Genomic DNA, 17,891 nt, shown 5'->3' with positions numbered 1-17,891 from the left:
CATAAGGGACCTTATGTTGACCTAATTGGGTCAGCGTCTATGCTACAGCCTTCCTACCACTGATGTAAGTGCTCTATTACACCGACATAACTACTCCATCTCCAAGAGAGGCATAAGGCTTATGTTGTTGTAGATAAGGTGATGAAGTGTCTGTGTAGACACTTGTGTCTCTTACATAGGCTTTCTTGTCAATATCACAGCAGGAGCCATGAAATTGACGAAAAAGCCCCAGCTCCTGGATGGAGCTAAGCCTTTTTTTTTTTTCCTCTGTCTTCACTAACAAGGTCAGCTCCCAGACTGCTGCGCTGGGAATCACAACATGGGGAATAGATGGCCAGCCCTCTGTGGAGAAAGAGGTGGTTTGGGACTATTTAGAAAAGCTGGACGTGCACAAGCCCATGGGGCCGGACGAGTTGCATCCGAGAGTGCTAAAGGAATTGGCGGCTGTGATTGCAGAGCCATTGGCCATTATCTTTGAAAACTCGTGGCAAACGGGGGAGGTCCTGGACAACTGGAAAAAGGCTAATGTAGTGCCAATCTTTAAAAGAAGGAGGATCTAGGGAACTACAGGCCAGTCAGCCTCACTTCAGTCCCCGGAAAAATCATGGAGCAGGTCCTCAAAGAATCAATCCTGAAGCACTTATATGAGAGGAAAGTGATCAGGAACAGTCAGCATGGATTCACCAAGGGAAGGTCATGCCTGACTAATCTAATCGCCTTCTATGATGAGATAACTGGTTCTGTGGATGAAGGGAAAGCAGTGGATGTATTGTTTCTTGACTTTAGCAAAGCTTTTGACATGGTCTCCCACAGTATTCTTGTCAGCAAGTTAAAGAAGTATGGGCTGGATGAATGCACTATAAGGTCGGTAGAAAGTTGGCTGGATTGTTGGGCTCAACAGGTAATGATCAATGGCTCCACATCTAGTTGGAAGCCGGTGTCAAGTGGAGTGCCCCAGGGGTCGGTCCTGGGGCCGGTTTTGTTCAATATCTTCATAAATGATCTGGAGGATGGTGTGGATTGCACTCTCAGCAAATTTGCGGATGATACTAAACTGGGAGGAGTGGTAGATATGCTGGAGGGCAGGGATAGGATACAGAGGGACCTAGACAAATTGGAGGATTGGGCCAAAAGAAATCTGATGAGGTTCAATAAGGATAAGTGCAGGGTCCTGCACTTAGGACGGAAGAACCCAATGCACAGCTACAGACTAGGGACCGAATGGCTAGGCAGCAGTTCTGCAGAAAAGGACCTAGGGGTGACAGTGGACGACAAGCTGGATATGAGTCAGCAGTGTGCCCTTGTTGCCAAGAAGGCCAATGCCATTTTGGGATGTATAAGTAGGGGCATAGTGAGCAGATCGAGGGACGTGATCGTCCCCCTCTATTCGACATTGGTGAGGCCTCATCTGGAGTACTGTGTCCAGTTTTGAGCCCCACACTACAAGGAGGATGTGGATAAATTGGAGAGAGTCCAGCGAAGGGCAACAAAAATGAGTAGGGGTCTGGAACACATGACTTATGAGGAGAGGCTGAGGGAACTAGGATTGTTTAGTTTGCAGAAGAGAAGAATGAGGGGGGGATTTGATAGCTGCTTTCAACTACCTAAGAGGTGGTTCCAGAGAGGATGGTTCTAGACTATTCTCAGTGGTAGAAGAGGACAGGACAAGGAGTAATGGTCTCAAGTTGCAGTGCAGGAGGTTTAGGTTGGATATTAGGAAAAACTTTTTCACTAGAAGGGTGGTGAAACACTGGAATCCGTTACCTAGGGAGGTGATAGAATCTCCTTCCTTAGAAGTTTTTAAGGTCAGGCTTCACAAAGCCCTGGCTGGGATGATTTAATTGGGGATTGGTCCTGCTTTGAGCAGGGGGTTGAACTAGATGACCTCCTAAGGTCCCTTCCAACCCTGATATATGATTCTATGAGAAGCCCTGGCAGCTTCCCCCCCACTCTTGGCAAGGAACAAGGGGGTCAGGAAAAGCCCTGGGCAGCTTCCCCCCACCAGCTCCTGGAAGGGAATGGGGGCGGGAGGGAAGAATCCACTGGGAGTCTGGGAACCTAAGTGGCAGCCAGGCACCGGGCTCTCAGCTCCCCACACTGACCCTCTTAGGTCAGTGGAAGCGCTCCTGGTGAGCGCACACACCAATCAACCCAAGGAGGGTTGTGTGAACATGCACCATCATAGTAATTACTGTGGTGACTAAGTCAACCTAATATAGGTTGACTTGTATTTGTAGTGTAGACATACCCTATGTCACTAGCAAGACCCCTACAGGGCCTCAGTTCAGTTTGATTTAAACAGAAGAATATGCTAGAATACTCAAATCTTGCTGCAAGTGAGAGACATTTCCATAACTGAAGCCCAGCACCAAGTGTCATTTCTCTGCAAAATAGTTTACTTTTTACACTGCTTTCATAGCTCCTCCACATAACATGGCACTTACTTTGAGATTCAAAACTTCCCCACCACAGTTGAAAATACACACTTAATCTGAAAATTCTGAACTTTTATTCTTGCAGATGATACTCACTTTATTTCCCTTGAAATATCTTATAATCTATTTTAGTTTCTTTTTCTGCCAGAAACTGTCAGACACCATAATTGCTCATTTCTAGTAAGCTTTTAATGCTTTAATCTCCAAAATTATATCTCACAACTGCACACCTGTGTTTGCATATTCCCTTTGATGGTCCCCATCACTTTAAATGTCAGCATTTATTCCACGTCTCGAGTGCTACTTAAGAACTAGCTGTGCTCATCTTCTGGCAGACTTTGCATCTAGATTTTGTAATGTGTTTTTCAGAGCTATAAATTACAAGCCACATTTAAAATGTTCTGTTTTTTTTTTTTTTAATATAAATTTGGTTGGTATTAACCCTTTTTAAAAAAAGAGAGACTCCTCTTCGGGATATAAAGTATAGAACTTGTCAAAAGTACAATAGAAAAGATCTGTATGTTTCTAGGGCAAGGAGTTTAGAAATATACCACTGAGATTCTCCTCACTTGCCATGTTAGATAACTGAAGTATCCAATACATGGGGAAGGCTTTTTTAATGTTACTTAATTAAAAACAAATTTGCTTTCTACTGACATAAGTAAACTTTAGAGATTGAAAAAAGTTTTCTAAATATAGTCTTCTTAGCAGACACCACCACCCCTTCTTATTTCAAAAGGCAATGTATAGTTTTGGTACTTTATACTACTTTCTAATCAAACCTATGGAGCTTAGAAGCTCTTCTGGGTCACTGGTTTCCCACAGCTCACACTGCTCAGGAGATCCATAAGGTCCTTGGCTTCACCTGCCTCTCTGTGCAGAGCTTGCAGGTTCCCTGTTCCCTTTGCCTTGCACTGCCCGGCAGACCTGAGGCTGGAACCACATAGATCACATTTCTTTTCCTTCCCCCTGTACACAGAGATTTTATGAAGTTATCATAATGTGGGGACTTTATAAAGTACCTTTTGCTATATTAAATAGTGCTGATTTTTATAAAGAAGTTTTACTTTGTTATCCTGTGCACTAGATCTTAATATTTACTGTATGTAAAGCTTGAAGTTTTACAATCACGCTATTTTTAGTTAGATGGACCCAAAGAAGTCTAAGAATACTAAGTTTTAAAGTGTCATTTTAAGTACTCAACTTAAAAATGGTTTTTCCAAATGCTTTCACTGTCTAAAAAGTACCAGCATACCCTGAAAGTAACTAAAAGAGATTTCCCTGTGCAAATTTATAGGGTGAGTATATATAGGGTAAATATACCCTGGTTGCAACCTTAACTGCAACACTGCTATGGAGTGGCTCCATAATTAAAACTAATTATTAAATGATCTGTAACTCAAACTGTTTGACCAATTCTCTTTATTCTTTCCTGAAAGAACAACTGCATGCCATTATATAAGGAAATCCTTTCCTACAAACAGAAAACCTACTTAATAATACCACTGTGAAGCTAGGACTAGATGTCTGGTCTTTTAGTTCAAAAAAAAAAAAAAAAAAAAAGATATATGCCTCGACCAGCTGAACAGAAAGAAAACCTGGGTCAGTAAAAGACTTATGTTCATCTAAAGATGTAACCCGCTAACAGGCACACTGATCACATGCCAGTAGCAGAAAGTACAGTAGCTGGCAAGATCAGTGATACACACACAGAAAGCAAGAATTTTATATTTAAACATAAAAAAGTGCAAGACTCCATTTTCCTCAGCTACCAAGGTTGCTCTTCCATGTTTCTCTTTAGATCATCGGTCACTGTGCCCTCATCTGCAGCCCTTACAACAGTCCTTTGTTTAGAAAAATTAGGCCATGTATGTACAGCAGGGTTTTCCATAGGAGTTCACTTCTGTGATGAAAAAGTATTTTGTTTTTACTCTAGATCCTTGGTTTCTGCATATACTGCAGTAAGATCTCCCTAACACGAGTTTACAAGGAAGTTTCCCCATCTAACGAAAGAAAATAAAAGAACAGCACACCAATAGAAAAGGAAGCATATTCACATACTACAAATGGCTTCACACTGCAGTTAACCCCCTTCTCTACTCCTTACCTCACCAGGGTGTGCAGAGATAAATACATTAAAGACTATGAGGTGCTCAGACACTACAGAGATGGGGACCATTTAAGAACCTAACAGATAGATTCAGTCAGGCCTAGACACTCCTGCTCAAGGATACTCAAAAACCAAAAGTAGTACTACCAAATGGCAAAGTCCTAAAAGGTTACTTTTCTCCACTCATCTTCTCCTATTTAATTAGATTGGGCAGAATATACTCCTTCACAAACACACTATAACTATTTACATTAGACAAAACAATCATGAATACCTTTACTCAATGGCAAACTATTTTCTGCAAATATAATCTATGTAAAATCTTATCAAAAGCTCCAAGTACATAGAAAATGCAAAGGGGGTAAACTATTCTTACATTAAAGGCTAACAAAGAATGTTAGACAAGTGAAAATTTCAATAAGGATGATTTTTCAATGACCTGTAAAACAGTTTAATCAACTGGTCTGCAAACCTTGCAGATATATTCTTATTTGCTTTAAAGTAAAACTTAAGTTTCAAGTTAAAACCGTTTTTACTAATCAAAGCTATAATGGGGGCTAAAAGAGGGCTCATAAAGACATCTATTTGTAATTGTAGGTAGAGATAGTGAAAATGTATTATGTAAAGTACGTTTAAAAGTCTCCAAGGTCACTGCTCCAACCCTAAAATGTTTATTTTTTCACCCATGTCTAGAAGTATAAAACATGCTGATTTATCTTAATCTAAACATACAAGCAATTAACTGATTATTGTTCACATGATTGTCTCAGGCAAGACAAATATATACTGACCTCATTATACATATAGGCACAACAGATTTTTGGTTCGGGGGCTTTTTTTTTTTGGTATGCTTAAGAATTTGAGTGCATTACAAAAAACTTACTCAGGTGAAGGTTTTGTTTCATTGGGGTTTGTTTGGTTTTTTAAATTGTTTTTTGCTGAATTTGTACTTTTCTGATTAAAAAGCCCAGTACCAGGCTCCTATGAAAAACAATATGATTTCTATTGTCCAAAGGGACTCCAAAAAATAAAAATCAAAGCAAGCAGGCATGTCATTGTCAAAAGTTTGAACTGCAGCCTCTCAGAAATTGTTTATCAGGCTGTCTGCTGTTGACCTTTTCAATCAAATCAATCAATCAATAAATAAAATCTAACTGAATAGAACGTTAGTACACTTCTAGTTAACCTTTACCATTCAGCTGTACAGTAGCATAACCAAGATCTGACACCCAAACTGATATTGACAATCTGTATTTTGACCCTCACACATACGCCTCTTGAGAATGATTACAAAAGAAAGTTCCATTGTCTTAGTTTTTTCCCCATAGCAGTCTCAAAGACAAAGGTTTTACAAGAAAGAGTAGATGTGCATAATGTTAGCTCTCAAAGGCTCCTATCAGGATTAGGGCTCCATCATGTGAGATGGTGTACAAACACAGGAAAAAGACAGTCCCTGCTCAGCAAGCTTAACATTTAGGTATACATGGTGCAAACAACAAAGGTAGAGAAATCAGGACAAGAGGATGAGGGTACAAAAAGCAGTCACATAGATAATTCTATCTTCTGTCGTACTTGACTTGTGATTCAAAAAATAGATACAAGTTGTAAAATATATTTAAATATTCCTCCTATTTTTATCCTTTAGAAAACCACTTTCTCTATCAACCCATTAAAACAGAATTCGTGGTCATTTCCAGCGCTGCAAAAAGTAAGATATTAAGAAGAGAGTCAAAACAAATCCATGAGTCCTGGCACAATTAGCTCAGAGACCCCATAATTCTTGCTTGTTCTATTGGGCCATACATGTGTACCTAGGGTCTCAGACAAGATTGTACTCAGGGCAGCCAGCCCATCTTGCTGCTCGCATCGCCATGGTTACACTTGTATATTTAGCACACTAGCTTCATCAGAGCCAGTGCAGTTATGTCTACCGGAGCTGGAAATTATACCTTCCAACTCCAGTGTAGACATACTGTAAGACCGCAAACACTGCAGACTCTCCTTTTCCTCCAGTTAAGTGGAGTGCTTAAATTTGAGCTGAAACCCTGATCTTCAGAAGTTATCAGTTGAAAGTAAAAAATGCTATTTTCAACACCTAAATATCACATAGCTAGATAAATAAGACAGATGGTTAAATTTTATAACACACCATTTCACAATCCTACTTAGGGACAAGGAGGATAAGAAAAGGCATGTTAATTCTGTCCAAACCACTGCCTCATATTCCAAACAACTTTGGGAAAGGTTCAGGTTTTCAAGAACATCTCAAAGAAGGATAATGCATCTTCTGGAGGCAGGCTTACAAAATATTTACAAGTCAAGAACATTTGATGTTCCTTTATGCTTAACAAGTACCACAAAGTGCAGCAGCACATATCAAGAAAATTTTTGTAATCTATAAAAATTTTAAAATTTCAGCTACATCTGCTTTGATAAGAAAATCTAAGTTTTGTTGTACATGTTAATCAATGAATCTTTTGCCTTAGTACTATATTGCACGAATAGCCTACATGTGATCCAAGTTCTTTAACCGGACTTATTCCTTTACCAGGTTCAAGTTATTAGAGGGCATATTCATGTTCAGAATAGGTGAAAAACGCATCAGAACTAACAAACTTACAAGAATTGATGGTGGGGAATCAAGTTACCTGAGTTAGCTGTCTTGTCTTGCTATCCCCCATCCAACTATTCTGCTTCACTAGCTGATGGATATTAATTGACTACAAATTAAAGACATCTAGAAAAAACTTTCTATTATTTTTTAAACATAAGCCACAATTTTTCATGATTAAAGAAAATTTTAAATTATTTACTGTTTTGGAAGCCTGTCGGATCCTAAAGCCTCTAGCAGCAGTGCCACCCCCTCAAACGATCTGCACTGCTGACTCTGTCACATTAACTGGGCTCAGGAAGAAGGCTACTCTGTGTGTGTAAAAAAAGCCAGAAGTTAAACAGGATTTTTTTTTTAAATGATTGAATCCAAAATTCTGCCTCCAATCATTAAAATTTCTTTTCAAGAATCTGCGAACACAGATCTGAATTGGAGTTTTAAGGGAAATATAATCCTGCCAGCTGTTAAGTACTTTCTGGTTCTATAGAGAAAAAAACCAAAAGTAATTTTAAAATTAGTCTCATCATATATCCCATACCTACCAAGTTTACTCAACCCATCATCCTAGAAGTCTAAAAGGCAAGAAACGTATATATAATGAACACATCACGGATATTTTAAAAAGTTGGGGTCTGATTCTGTAAATCTGTAATCATACATATAATTCTGATTGACAAATAGGTACATAAAAGTCTACAGGAATAGACCACTACTAGCTTTAATGAGTACTGTTGGCTGTGGTCATTTTACTGAGAAGCTGAATAATTTTTCACTAGTCAGGTGTGTTAACCAACACTCCAGTGCCAAACATCCCAAACTCTGGGGAAGCCTGAAATCAGATCTGAACTTTGGCAGCTAGGGCCCCTCTCAGTTTGTAATTTAGAAACATAAAAGCTTCACACTGAAGATCATAACATCACCCTGTTATACAGATTGAGGGTTACAAGAGATCATAAGAAAACTAGTATAAAAACAATTGAAGCTGACTGGAGACTGTTTCTTGTTGCCAATATAGGCACCCCGTTCCAGTATCACACCTTCTATAACTTTTCCTCAAGACAGTCACCTCCAATAGAAAATTTTAAAATGCCTAACCATTAAAATGTTAATACGTATCCACAGTAAAGTGTTACTTACCTGACTAACTTTCATACTGCTGGCCTGAACAAAATATAACCAGTTAATTTTTAAAATTTTCCATTGTGAAGAATTTTTAACTAACATGCCACAAGAAGTGTCCAATTGCTACAGTAGTTCTTATTTTGGATGTCTTCTGCTTTATACACACCCTATTTCAGGTTCACCATGTAACTTAATGCTTATCTTTTAGTTTCCACGAGTATTTAATATCTTACTGGACAAAAACTAGACTAATCTGGTTTAAGCTCCCAGTAGCATTAAGGAGGGAATACTGAAAGGGGCTGGGGGGGGGGGAGGAGGAAAAGAGAAGAGTTTTCACTGGGAAGAATTTATGTTGGGTGGTCTGGCTCAAATAGTATAAATGGATAACATCCCCCCATACTAACTTTGACTAAAGAGAGAACTTGTGAAAATGTCTTCAATTATCTGGACTTCAACTCTACTGGGAAGCACTGGTGTGTATAACTATAAATAGAGTCCTACCAAATTCACGGCCATAAAAAACCATGTCATGGACCCTGAAACCTGGTCTCCCCCACTCTGAAATCTTTTGTGTGCTTTTACCCTATGCTATACAGATTTCACAGGGGAGACCAGTGTTTCTCAAATTGGGGGCCCTAACCCAAAAGGGAGTTGTAGGGAGGTTGCAAGGTTATTTGTGGTGGGGGGGGGCACGGTATTGCCACCCTTACTTCTGCACTGCCTTCAGAGCTGGGTGGCTAAAGAGCAGCGGCTGATAGCCGGGCACCCAGCTCTGAAAGCAGCGCTCCACCAGCAGCGGCACAGAAGTAAGAGTGGCAATACCATACCAGGCCATTCTTACTTCTGCGCTGCTGCCTTCAGAGCTGGACAGCCAGAGCGTGGCGGCTGCTGACTGAGGGCCCAGCTCTGCAGGCAGCAGCGCAGAAGTAAGGGTGGCAATACCATACCATGCCCTCCTTATTTCTGCGTTGCTGCTGGCGGTGGCTCTCACTTCTGAGCTGGGCTCCCAGCCAGCTGCAGCCACCGCTCTCCAGCTGCCCAGCACTGAAGGCAACACCACCGCCAGCAGCAGGACAGAAGTAAGAGTAGCAGTACTGCAACCCCTTCTACAATAACCTTGTGACACCCCTCCCCAAACTTCTTTTGGGTGAGGACCCCGACAATTACACCACCATGAAATTTCAGATTTAAATAGCTGAAACATTAAATTTTTTATTTTTAAAATGCTATGACCATGAAATTGACCACAATGGACCGCAAATTTGGTAGGGCCCTATCTATAAAAGAACAGAATATTCTTAACTGCACTCCCACATGTTTGGATGTTACATATCCTGACATCAGCATTTGTGAGAGGCCAGAAACAGGGAAGGCGATTTATGATGCAAGTTTTCATAAAGACACAGGAAGGTAGTAACATATGCCCAAATAGATATATTTATTCATGGTACAATGATGATTAAAAAAAAAAAAGTATCAGATTGCCAGTTACAAATTCAGAAGACTGGCTCAGCCCTCTGAAAAATATAAAGGATGATGGAACCCATGGAGTTAAAGCTGAGAAAAAAGGTTTATAAGGGTTACTCACGCCTGGTCTACACTGGGGGGGGGGGTTTGATAATACAGTTTCATTGGAAATGGAATCAAGATGGATCTCATTCAAAAGTCCTTTCTCCCACAAACACATTGGTATCAAACATGATAAACCTACAACCATTATGCAGATACGTATTCAATTAAAGATTTAAAAATCCATGCTTTTATACATTATACTTTAATACAGGGATGCACTGCTCACTTAAAGAGGACATTAATCGTTGGTAATCCTAGGGAAGTCAGCCTTGACATGTATGATGAATAAATGTTTTCAGTCCAAGTCATCATCAGCTGTTGTCTTCATCTAGCGCACCACTGCTAGACATGCTGTCACACTGCTTCTCATTCACACCACTTTTGCACATTTCCATAAGAGGCAGGATGCTGAACAAACATTTGCAAGGTGCTGGGCATTTGTTCAGCTGAAGGATTGATTTGGGACCACGTGGTATTTCACAAAACACAGGTGTGATCAGTGCGTCCTCCAAGACCCATCCATGACCAAGGAGAGGGGGAAGTTCTGGATGTACTCAATCATTGAGAGACATTCCATTGTGTGATAATTTGCCCTCTTGGTAGTAGGTATAAATGCACCCCTTGTTGGTGGCAATTTTTCTCCATTTGCCTGCTTCTTGGAAAAGCGTCTACTAACATAACTCTGCAAGTGTCATAATGTTGGCCTTTAAATTGTAAGCTCGGCATATGAATGCAACCAGTGCATTTATGACCTCAGTGACTGTCTCAACCGTTTCAAGAACCTTCAGAGCAAGAAGAGTCTTCAGCTGTGCTCTCTGTAACCTGCACATTTGCGTGGCCACCCAGGAGAAATCCAAATGCCACCTAGCTGATGAACAGAGCACACACAGCTGGAAGCATGTGTTCAGGTGCACCTCCCCGCACATTGCTCCACCCTGCAGCTGCTCCCAGGACCCTCCTACTGGCTGTGCCGGGGGGGGGGGGGGGAGAAGGAGGGTGCTAATTTCAGGGTGTCCCCCTTGCTTTGCCCCTGTACCCCATCTCTGCAGAGCGGGGGGGGGGGGGTCACAGCCTGGCTCAGGACTCAGAGCTGCTGTGGTGAACAGTGAGTGAGTGCCTTTCTTAAAGAGACAGCACACTGTTTCTGAGATTTCCCCAGCAGCCAACTCACAGTCTGTCTCTCACACACACATGCACACACAGTCTCTTTCACTCTCACCTCCCAACACATACTTGTATTGTTATTACCACCTCTTGGTATTTCCTGCAACGCACATATATTCTCTGTAACTATATTCTTTCAAAGTGTGTTATTTTAGTGTTTTGACTGGTCTATGCATTTCATTGTTTTTATTTCTCTTACTAATCAAAGAATTAAATTTAAATATGAGTTCTAAAATGCCTAACCTGTCCTGGCTGGAGTAATTATCCCTCTGGTAACTTTATAATATATATATGTATTTTTAAATCTAGGTTTTTTGTTTCTATTAATGGCGCACATCTGCACATACCTTGGTGCACATAACAAAATTTATTCCACACATGGATGGAAAAAATTAGAGGGAACATTGGTCTTCAGAGGCTGAATCAAATGATTTCCAGTATAATTTGGTCTTTCCAGCCAATCTTCCAGTCATGTCACATCCTGAAAGGGCAAGAAAACTTGGCAATGTGAAGGCTGGTCTGAGTGATAGGAATATACAATAGCTTTGTTCCCCTGCAGCAGGCACAAAACCAGAATCTTGCTGAAGACTTGGGTAGCATCTCGCAGAGAGCACTAGGACGTCTGTGTCTTGGGCAAAAATCTATAGTGTAGTAGCACCTCTTACTCTGGCAGGGAAGGATGCAAGACAATTTTACTGTCAACCACTTCATGAGAACTATGAAGAAACGCCACTGAACAATGCAAGCCAACAGCTTCATTACACCATGTGAAAATCAAAGTCTTCTAGCCATTCTGACACAGGGAAGAAAGGTAAGCAGCAGGATACGGACCCTGGACTTCAGGAAAGCAGACTTCGACTCCCTCAGGGAATGGATGGGTAGGATCCCCTGGGGGACTAACATGAAGGGGAAAGGAGTCCAGGAGAGCTGGCTGTATTTCAAGGAATCCCTGTTGAGGTTACAGGGACAAACCATCCCGATGTGTCGAAAGAATAGTAAGTATGGCAGGCGACCAGCTTGGCTTAACGGTGAAATCCTAGCAGATCTTAAACATAAAAAAGAAGCTTACAAGAAGTGGAAGGTTGGACATATGACCAGGGAAGAGTATAAAAATATTGCTCGGGCATGTAGGAATGAAATTAGGAGGGCCAAATCGCACCTGGAGCTGCAGCTAGCAAGAGATGTTAAGAGTAAAAAGAAGGGTTTCTTCAGGTATGTTGGCAACAAGAAGAAAGCCAAGGAAAGTGTGGGCCCCTTAATGAATGAGGGAGGCAACCTAGTGACGGAGGATGTGGAAAAAGCTAATGTACTCAATGCTTTTTTTGCCTCTGTCTTCACGAACAAGGTCAGCTCCCAGACTGCTGTGCTGGGCATCACAACATGGGGAAGAGATGGCCAGCCCTCTGTGGAGAAAGAGGTGGTTAGGGACTATTTAGAAAAACTGGATGTGCACAAGTCCATGGGGCCGGAGGAGTTGCATCCGAGAGTGCTGAAGGAATTGGCGGCTGTGATTGCAGAGCCATTGGCCATTATCTTTGAAAACTCATAGCGAATGGGGGAAGTCCTGGATGACTGGAAAAAGGCTAATGTAGTGCCAATCTTTAAAAAAGGGAAGGAGGAGGATCCTGGGAACTACAGGCCAGTCAGCCTCACTTCAGTCCCTGGAAAAATCATGGAGCAGGTCCTCAAAGACTTATGAGGAGAGGCTGAGGGAACTGGGATTGTTTAGTCTGCAGAAGAGAAGAATGAGGGGGGATTTGATAGCTGCTTTCAACTACCTGAAAGGGGGTTCCAAAGAGGATGGCTCTAGACTGTTCTCAATGGTAGAAGAGGACAGGACAAGGAGTAATGGTCTCAAGTTGCAGTGCGGGAGGTTTAGGTTGGATATTAGGAAAAACTTTTTCACTAGGAGGGTTGTGAAACACCGGAATGCGTTGCCTAGGGAGGTGGTGGAATCTCCTTCCTTAGAAGTTTTTAAGGTCAGGCTTGACAAAGCCCTGGCTGGGATGATTTAATTGGGTATGGGTCCTGCTTTTGAGCAGGGGGTTGGACTAGATGACCTCCTGAGGTCCCTTCCAACCCTGATATTCTATGATTCTATGATACTTCACCTGCTGGAGTGTTTTTCCTGCAAGATATGCAGTTAACTCACCCTTCATAAGTGTATGAGACAGTAGCTTTTTCACTGCAACTTTGGAGATGTTTGTGGAGTCTATGAATTTGTATTGAACAGGTGCAATAAAAGGAAGTCTCTTGATTCTGGTAATATTTCTAACTGATTCCTCCACATAGGTGTCAAACACAAGGTGGACTTTGTCATAGATCCAGTATTTTCTCTGTAGCCTCATAATGAAGCGTTCAGACAAATCTCAGCAGGCTTTAAGAGTTTCTGGTTTGTTGAGAGCTTGTCAGTAGGTGCTGACTTAGGAAGACCATGCAAGCATTAGTTTGCTTACTTTTTGCCTGGCACATATGCATTACTCCAGCACATTAGAGCATTGAACATGATACCATGGAGAACTATGTGAGACTATGGGAAAGTACAAGATCAACAGCACACTGAAATCTGGACACAACCACAAGACATGCAAAAAACAACAATGCATTTAGCTCTGTACTAGTCACTGCCACCGTCACTCTAAATTTCTTCTTTGCATTAGAGCAGAGCTTCAGTCTGTTTTTCTTGACTGGAGACCATAAATTGATGGAGCCTTGAATACTACTTTGGATTTTGAAGGCTTCCTACAAGTCAGTCAAGTGGATACTTTGGGTCATGACATCTTCAGCGATCATATTTTTATCATAATAATGAGCTCTGGTCCATCATAAGCAAATGGGATGTAATGCAAGTGAGCTCATCCTGTTGCTTTAAAATTGCCCCTTCTTGTTCTGTGCATGATCTGATAACACAGTACTGTCAGTCAACAGCCACAATTTAACTTTATGTGGGTTGGATGTTTACTTATACTGTTACACAGGCATGCCAAATAAATATTGATCTTCACTTTTTTTTTAAATATCTATATAATTGTTCTAGGTTTAACATGTTTGCTACCACTGTGTTTGTGGGTAAAAGGGCTTTTCAAATGATACCCAACTGAATCCATTTCCAACAAAATTATCAATATTTCCACCAACCGGAGGACCTGGAGCTGGGAGCCCAGGTATCGGTCCATCTGCCATGCTGTAAAGGGGGACACCACTGAAATTATGAGTCCATAGATTTTTACGAATCAAATGATACCTCTCCTTATCTTTCTATCATTAACTTGCCCACAGAATTCCACATGCTCCCAGACCGCAAGCAGAGTAAAGACATGCCAGAACCTTCGGGTATATACCCTACAGGGCTCACTCCATGCCCAAGCAGCGCCTCCCACATCTACATTGCTATTTTTAGCTATGTAGTGCGCTGCTGCCTCCCTTCTGCCATAACCCTTTCCTTGCCACAGTGAAAGGCCCCAGCAGAGAGGAAAGGCTCTGGTAGTGGGAGAAGTAGCGACACACTACACTGCTGCTTGAGCCTTCCCCCCTGAGGCTCTCTCAACACATATGCTATGCACCACAGTATGGATGCAGTCTGCTTTTCACTGTGATATGTAGCTACATATACCCTACATGTAGACAAGACCTAAGATGTCCAATAAACAGTGCTTAAGTTCCGTGACAGTTATTCTTTATCTTCCTCTACAATAAAGCTACGTAAGAGCATGGAAAACTTTTCAGAATAAGTTGCTGTGTATCCAATGGGCCCATGTATGCTGTGACATACTGAACCTAAGTTACAGTGCAAGACTTCTGGATCCTGCAGCACTCTGGTGTGGCAGCATGGTTAGTCTGCTGAAGCTTAATTTTAAAATGTAGATTTTTTTAAATGAAATAGGATTGTATGTTATACACTGATAATAAATTCCATTTTACACTGCCCCCACATTTCCACTTTTTAATATGCAATGGTTTTTGACAACACAGTTGCACTATAGAAACTGTCTGGGGCAAAGCTAGGAGTTTTTTGGCACCTGGGGCTGCACAGGAAATAGTTTAGAATTGTGGAATAGAAATATTAAATGGATGTTTCTACTAAAATAGTCAAGTGAAATATGTAACAAGGCTGGTACTCAAATTGTCATCTTTAAATTTCAGTTAAAAACTCATTAAGGCAATAGAACAGTTCACAATATAGAGCTATTTTATTATGCTCTCTGCAGACTCGAACACAACAATGCTTTGGTTTATGGAGTTAACAGTTTCAATGTTTTCACCACCACCACAAGCATTAGAAACTTTCTAAATGCAAGCTTGGATTCCAGTTCTAAAGCAAGGTGGATTTGATGGCCATGAAATAACAGAATCCACAGAGGTTAAATATACCCCTTTTTATTTTCATTTTCCAATGGCATGCTGGGGAAGCAGAAGAGTACACTTTGGGGGTTGGTGGGCGCGGTGGAATGCTCAGGAAATACAATAATAAACTGTTTTGTCACAGTTCCTAATTTAACTGCATCTCTGACCCCTTCATGGTCTCCTTGAGAGCACTCCACTTAGGTTTCAGACCACCTGTGATTCTCTCCCTCTAGACCAGGGTCTCAGGCTGTAGTCCCAACCAATTTACTGTGATCACCTCTGCATCTCTGACTTCAGCTCAGCACCCACAGTTCTGTTCTCTCAGGGGCAACAACAGGATTAACCAGTGACCAGCTAGCTTTCATAAAGAAAAGTACTGTTTCTTCAGAACAAGAGCATTATAAAAAACACATTTTTAAAATAGCTTAAAAGCAAATTTAGCTTTCCTGGTGGTCACCATCTTCCACCTGGAGTGTCTGATAGGTCTAAAGTACTTCAGGTTCTCCCACAGAGACCAATTCTGCTGGACATAGTTTCATGCCTGCCAGATCTTGGATGGAATGAGTGACCCTCTTCTCAGGTCAGGGCTGTTATATTTTATACAGTTTCAAGACATTTGCCTGCCAAGGCCTTTGAACAAGGATAAACCAGTCGCACTCACTGATGTGTGAAATATATAATAGCATATACATACCATGTGTGATCACATTAAATCCCAGAATTCCTTCTTCCTGCAATCATGATCATGGAATAAATCAGGGATCGGAAATCTTTGGCACCTGGCCTGTCAGTCAGGGAAATCCACTAGCAGGCCAAGCCCGTTTACCTGCAGCGTCCGCAGGTTCAGCCGATTGCAGATCCCACTGGCCGCAGTTCGCCGTTCCAGGCCAATGGGAGCTGTAGGAAGCGGCGGCCAGCACATCCCTCTGCCCACACCACTTCCCGCAGCCCCCATTGGCCTTGAACATCGAACCGCGGCCAATGGGAGTTGCGATCAGCCGAACCTGCGGATACTGCAGGTAAACAAACCATCCCAGCCCACCAGTGGATTTCCCTGATGGGCCGCATGCCAAAGGTTGCTGATCCCTGGAATAGATGGTCCAGCTATGGCATAAGTTCTATTCTATATAGGTGTGTAGCTCACTCATCTCCACAGCTGCAATAAATATCCACACTAGTTAAAAGATAACTAATGGAACAGGAACCCAGGAACTTATCCTTGCAACAAAGCCCGTTGCCAATTGTGCCCACATATCTATTCAGGGGACACCATCACAGGGCCTAATAACATCAGCCACACTATCAGAGGCTCGTTCACCTGCACATCCACCAATGTGATCTATGCCATCATGTGCCAGCAATGCCCCTCTGCCATGTACATTGGTCAAACTGGACAGTCTCTACGTAAAAGAATAAATGGACACAAATCAGATGTCAAGAATTATAACATTCATAAACCAGTCGGAGAACACTTCAATCTCTCTGGTCACGCAATCACAGACATGAAGGTCGCTATCTTAAAACAAAAAAACTTCAAATCCAGACTCCAGCGAGAAACTGCTGAATTGGAATTCATTTGCAAATTGGATACTATTAATTTAGGCTTAAATAGAGACTGGGAGTGGCTAAGTCATTATGCAAGGTAGCCTGTTTCCTCTTGTTTTTTCCTACCCCCCCCCCCCCCCCGATGCTCTGGTTTAACTTGGATTTAAACCTGGAGAATGGTCAGTTTAGATGAGCTATTACCAGCAGGAGAGTGAGTTTGTGTGTGTATGGGGGCGGGGGGGATGTGAGAAAACCTTGATCTATGCAGGAAATAGCCCGACTTGATTATGTTAAGAGTTGTCACTTTGGATGGGCTAGCACCAGCAGGAGAGTGAATTTGTGTGGGGGGGTGGAGGGTGAGAAAACCTGGATTTGTGCTGGAAATGGCCCACCTGTTGATCACTTTAGATAAGCTATTACCAGCAGGACAGTGGGGTGGGAGGAGGTATTGTTTCATGATTTCTGTGTGTATATAAAGTCTGCTGCAGTTTCCACGGTAAACATCTGATGAAGTGAGCTGTAGCTCACGAAAGCTCATGCTCAAATAAATTGGTTAGTCTCTAAGGTGCCACAAGTACTCCTTTTCTTAATGGAACAGTTACATTTTCAATCTTTTCATAACCGTCTCAATTTTTGAATTCATTGAGTAATACATTGTACAAGTCTCCAGAGCACACAGACTGTATCTTAAATACTCCAGAAAGAGACACCTCAGAAACAACTGGCTCTGCTGTCTCAGCAGCAGGCTGGAATGCACTCTACCAACAATAGTTATGAAGAGACAAAATTCTGTACTCTCAAAGAATATTCACCAATTCCAGCCAATAGTCTGAAGAGTACAGAGCCTCACAGTATATGCCTTATGTTAGGATCAAATGACCAAGTCAGCTCGGAAAAATGTATCGATACTCCCATCTTGGTCCCTAAAAATGCATTTATACAAATCAACAGTTTCTCTTTAATAGCCTCAGTCTATGATTCAGCATTT

The 17,891-nt window shown here is 41.7% G+C and overlaps 1 protein-coding gene across 6 annotated transcripts in view; it reads right to left on the bottom strand.

Annotated features, from left to right (window-relative positions):
- The window catches only part of PRIM2 (DNA primase subunit 2), a 309,939-nt gene that overhangs the window by 276,892 nt on the left and 15,156 nt on the right, over nt 1-17,891 (bottom strand). The window lies entirely within an intron of this gene.

This window comes from Lepidochelys kempii, chromosome 3, assembly GCF_965140285.1.
Source record: "Lepidochelys kempii isolate rLepKem1 chromosome 3, rLepKem1.hap1, whole genome shotgun sequence".
Classification (NCBI taxonomy): domain Eukaryota; kingdom Metazoa; phylum Chordata; order Testudines; family Cheloniidae; genus Lepidochelys; species Lepidochelys kempii.
The sequence above is the reverse complement of the archived record's forward strand: the minus strand, read 5'-3'. Positions and strand labels throughout refer to the sequence as shown.